We start from the raw sequence: 6000 nt of genomic DNA, 5'->3' as shown, positions 1-6000 counted from the left end.
AATTAAGTCTCCGGGGGGCACTTTGCCATGGCTGCATAGAACTACACATATCCCTGGTTTTGTAAAGGCCAACTTCTACTGCTCAGTGATACTATCTCATTTTTATGGATACATCTAATCTAGAAGGACTAGGAGTAGAGTAGAAAATCTAACTGGTTTTGGTTTGGCTTATCTAGTCTAAGTAAATAACAACTAGGAGGTTTGGAGGATGAGCCATGCTACAACGTTTAAATTGGCTCAGCTGGAGACGTCAGTATCTCAAAAACAGCATTTTATCCTGCGTCCACGTACGTCAACAACACTGATACGCATAATCATTATCTTAAATATACATTGTGATGGACATTTTGAACTCAGCGGGCCTGATTTTCCTATGGCAGTTGACTTGTACAACTTTAAAGTGAATACAGCCTTCCTGTCACATGTACATGTTGTGTTGAGCCTGAGGGTCTGTTCATGGAGATATGGCTGTGATTACAGGTTCTTTCTTTCTTTCTTCATGGCTTAGACGAGGAACATATTTTAAACTTAACGGGCAGGAGGCTGGGAGATAAGAACCCGTGCTCCATTGGCCTCCACTCTACTGGTCAAATTGCAAAGGAATTGACACAAAGGATCCAATACCACCCTTAATTTGGTTGAGTGAACATATGGTCCCTGTGTGATGTTGCCCGGGCTTTACATGCTCCAGTGCAGAAGTGTTGGAGGAGAACATTAACTATGTATTATAGAGGAAGAATTTCAGCTATGTATTATAAGAGAATGTTAACTAGGTGCCAGCGTGTTTCTTAGAGAAGCAGAAGAAAGGCTGGAACATTCTATCAGCATGCCCAGATGAAGTCATTTATTTCTAAGAGAGGGAAAACAAAATATTATCTGTGCTTCATAGTGTTCAATATATGTATAAATTGGATGGTGGTAAAATGCGGATGAGGTTAACATTGGATGGTAAGTAGTCAGTGCCTCCAGTGTGAAGATAAGGATTGGTTTTGATCACACTGGTTAATCCAATATAATATCTCTATATAGACACTACCGTTCAAAAGTTTGGGGTCACTTAGAAATGTCCTTGTTTTTTAAAGAAAAGCACCTTTTTTGTCCATTAAAATAACATCAAATTGATCAGAAATACAGTGTAGACATTGTTAATGTTGTAAATGACGATTGTAACTGGAAATATCTACGTAGGAGTAATAGGCCCATTATCAGCAACCATCACTCCATCATTTGTTTTGTCTCGTTTTCCCACACACCTGGTTCTCATTTCCCTCATTATGTGTTATGTATTTAACCCTATGTTCCCCCCCATGTCTTTGTGTGGTATTGTTTATTGTAAGTACTTGTGCACATTTTGTTTGACTGGTGCGCGTCGGGTTATTGTGCCCATCCATTGTATTTCTTATGCCGTTGGTTTTACTATTAAACTGCTCCAGCTATTGTCAAGTTCTGCTCTCCTGCGTCTGACTTTCCTGCCACCAGATATATATATACAGTGGGGAGAACAAGTATTTGATACACTGACGATTTCGCTGGTTTTCCTACTTACAAAGCATGTAGAGGTCTGTCATTTTTATCATAGGTACACTTCAACTGTGAGAGACGTAATCTAAAAACAAAAATCCAGAAAATCACATTGTATGACTTCTAAGTAATTTATTTGCATTTTATTGCATGACATCAGTATTTGATCACCTACCAACCAGTAAGAATTCCGGCTCTCACAGACCTGTTACTTTTTCTTTAAGATTCCATCCTGTTCTCCACTCATTACCTGTATTAACTACACCTGTTTGAACTACTTACCTGTATATAAGACACCTGTCCAAACACTCAATCAAACAGACTCCAACCTCTCCACAATGGCCAAGACCAGAGAGCTGTGTAAGGACATCGGGGATAAAATTGTAGACCTGCGCAAGGCTGGGATGGGCTACAGGACAATAGGCAAGCAGCTTGGTGAGAAGGCAGCAACTGTTGGCGCAATTTTTAGAAAATGGAAGTTCAAGATGACGGTCAATCACCCTTGGTCTGGGGCTCCATGCAAGATCTCATCTCGTGGGGCATCAATAATCATGAGGAAGGTGAGGGACGCAAGGTCCCCCTGCTCAAGCCAGCGCATGTCCAGGCCCGTCTGAAGTTTGCCAATGACCATCTGGATGATCCAGAGGAGGAATGGGAGAGGGTCATGTGGTCTGATGAGACAAAATATAGCTTTTTTTGGTCTAAACTCCACTCGCAGTGTTTGGAGGAAGAAGAAGGATGAGTACAACCCCAAGAACAACATCCCAACCGTGAAGCATGGAGGTGGAAACATCATTCTTTGGGAATGATTTTCTGCAAAGGGGACAGGACAACTGCACCGTATTGAGGGGAGGACGGATGGGGCCATGTATCGCGAGATCTTGGCCAACAACCTCCTTCCCTCAGTAAGAGCATTGAAGATGGGTCGTGGCTGGGTCTTCCAGCATGACAACGACCCGAAACACACAGCCAGGGCAACAAAGGAGTGTCTCCGTGAGAAGCATCTCAAGGTCCTGGAGTGGCCTAGCCAGTCTCCAGACCTGAAACCTAATAGGAAATCTTTGGAGTATGCTGAAAGTTCATATTGCCCAGCGACAGCCCCGAAACCTGAAGGATCTGGAGAAGGTCTGTATGGAGGAGTGGGCCAAAATCTCTGCTGCAGTGTGTGCAAACCTGGTCAAGAACTACAGGAAACATATGATCTCTGTAATTGCAAACAAAGGTTTATGTACCAAATATTAAGTTCTGCTTTTCTAATGTATCAAATACTTATGACATGCAATAAAATGCTAATAAATTACTTAAAAATCATACAATGTGATTTTCTGGATTTTTACATGCTTTGTAAGTAGGAAAACCGGCAGAATCGGCAGTGTATCAAATACTTGTTCTCCCCACTATATATATATATATATATCTCGGCCGATTAATCGGTATCAGGGGGACCCATTAAGACCAGGGTCTCTTTTCACATGGTGCCATTGGAACAATAATTCAAGCATGATCATTTCAATACAATACTACACAATTACAATTTCAACATTGCAAACAAATTATGTTACATTCAAAAGGGAGCAATAGATACAAATTTTAACAGGTGCAGTGCTCATGTATCATCTAATGCTAAAATGTATTTGTGTTATCTTCTAAAAGTCTAATGCAATGTGGACTCAACTCGTGAGAGGTCAAGCACCTGTTTTTGGCCTTAACTGTAAACAGCTCAGTACATTTCTGTTGTGTCTTGTATTGATATACATCAATATTTCATGTGATTGATTTTCAGCAACCTTGGCAGACCGTAGTTCATAGGGCCACATCCACACAGATGTGGAATTCAGAGTTTCTATCTTTTATTTCTATCGTTTTTCTAACATGCCACTGCAATATGTATGCTTCATGCGTTACGTCTTGATACATTGGACACAGTGCCTTCAGAAAGTACTCATATCCCTTTACTTATTCAATGTTTTGTAGTGATACAGCCTGAATTCAAACTGGATTAAGTAGTTGTTTTTCTGACCAATCTACAAACAATACCTCGTAATGACAAAGTAAAAACATGTTACTAGAATTTAAAAAAAGATTGACAATGAAATAAAGAAATATATCATTTACGTAAGTATTCACACCCCTAAGTTAATAGATGTTAGGCTGTGATTACAGCTGTGAGAATCTGGATACGTCTCTAAGGGCTTTGCAGACCTGGATTGTACAATATTTGAAGATTATAATTTTTTTAACTCTAAAAAAATCTGTCAAGTTGGTTGTTTATCAAGCCGATTTAAAACTGTAACTAGGCCACACAGGATCAGTAAATATGATCTCGGTAAGCAACTCCACTGTATATTTGGCCTTGTGTTTTAGGTTATTGTCCTGTTGAAAGGTGCATTTGTCGCCCAGTGTCTGTTGGCAAAGCAGACTGAACCATGTTTTCTTTTAGGATTTAACCTGTGCTTACCTCCATTCCATTTAAAAAAAAATCCTAAATAGCTCCATAGTCCTTGCCAACGACAAGCATACCCATAACTTGATGCAGCCACCACCATGCTTGAAAATATACAGAGTGGTACTCTGGGGCAAATACACCACAAAAAGTAATATACTTTGCCATTTTTTGGTTCAGTTTAACTTATTGCAAACAGGATGCATGTGTTGGAATATTTTTATTCTGGATAGGCTTCCTTCTTTTCAAGCTATCATTTAGGTTAGTATTGGAGTAAGTACCATATTGTTGATCCATCCTCAGTTTTCTCCTATTACAGCCATTAAAGGGATACTTCAGGAGTTTGGCAATGAGGCCCTTTATCTATGGGTATCTACTTGCCTACTAGCATATACCCATAGACTTCTGACTCGCAAAACTACCTCTAACATCCTTCATACTTGCCACAAAGACATACAAATGGTATCCACAAGTTTCTCATTGCCAAAATCCCAAAGAATCCCTTTGACTCTGTAACGGCCTTAATCCTTGTGTTGTCTTAAGGGTAAAACATGACCCTCCACTATGTTTAACTATGTTAAGGATCCGCCCATTTTTTTCAAATTTCGGCTGAAATGACATACTCAAATCTAACTGCCTGTAGCTCAGGCCCTGAAGCAAGGATATGCATATTCTTGGTACCATTTGAAAGGAAACACTTTGAAGTTTGTGTAAATGTGAAAGGAATGTAGGACAATATAACACAATAGATCTGGTAAAAGATAATACAAAGAACAAACCAAACGTTCTTTTGTATTTTTTTTTAACCATCATATTTGAAATGCAAGAGAAAGGCCATAATGTATTATTCGTTAGCAGTTCATGTGCACAGTTTAAGATTGTTCCAATGAACCATTGCATTTCGGTTCAAAATGTTGTATCAAGACTGCCTAAATATGCCAAATATGTTTATGAATAACTTTTTATGTTTGAAATTGTGCACTCTCCTCAAACAATAGCATGGTATTATTTCACTGTAATAGCTACTGTGAATTGGACAGTGCAGTTAGATTCACAATAATTTAAGCTTTTTGCAAATATCAGATATGTCTCTGTCCTGTTACTTATAACCTTATGCTAATCACATTAGCCTAAGTTAGCTCAACTGTCCCGTGGAAGGGACACTGATCCCGAAGATGTTTTAACAGCAGAGAAAACTCCCTAAATGTACTTTTAAAGTTTAAAGTTTAAATTGATGACTCTTTTCCTAGAGTGACCTCAAAATTTGAAAAAGAGAAACATCGCCTTTTGTTCATATTTCCATGAAAGCTGTACACCACCATGGTACAAAGATTGTATTAAGCAGTTATAAAATCACTTACAGCTGAAGTCGGAAGTTTACACACACTTAGGTTGCTGTCATTAAAACTCGTTTTTCAACCACTCCACAAATTTCTTGTTAACAAACTATAGTTTTGGCAAGTCGATTAGGACATCTACTTTGTGCATGACACAAGTACATTTTCCCCAAAAAATGTACAGACAGATTATTTCACTTATAAATCACTGTATCACTATTCTAGTGGGTCAGAAGTTCACATACACTAAGTTGACTGTGCCTTTAAACAGCGTGGAAAATTACAGAAAATGGTCTCATGGCTTTAGAAGCTTCTGTTAGGCTAATTGACATCATTTGAGTCAATTGGAGGTTTACCTGTGGATGTATTTCAAGGCCTACCTTCAAACTCAGTGCCTCTTTGCTTGACATCATGGGAAAATCAAAAGAAATCAGCCAAGACCTAAGAAAAAGAATTGTAGACCTCCACAAGTCTGGTTCATCCTTGGGAGCAATTTCCAAACGCCTGAAGGTACCATGTCATCTGTACAAACAATAGTACGGAAGGATAAACACCATGGGACCACACAACCGTCATACCGCTCAGGAAAGAGATTTGTTCCGTCTCCTAGAGATGAATGTACTTTGGTGCGAAAAGTGCAAATCAATCCCAGAACAACAGCAAAGGACCTTGTGAAGATGCTGGAGGAGTCCTATACGA

The sequence above is a fragment of the Oncorhynchus keta genome, chromosome 30 (genome assembly GCF_023373465.1).
Source record: "Oncorhynchus keta strain PuntledgeMale-10-30-2019 chromosome 30, Oket_V2, whole genome shotgun sequence".
NCBI classification, from domain to species: domain Eukaryota; kingdom Metazoa; phylum Chordata; class Actinopteri; order Salmoniformes; family Salmonidae; genus Oncorhynchus; species Oncorhynchus keta.
Note: the sequence above shows the minus strand (reverse complement) of the source record.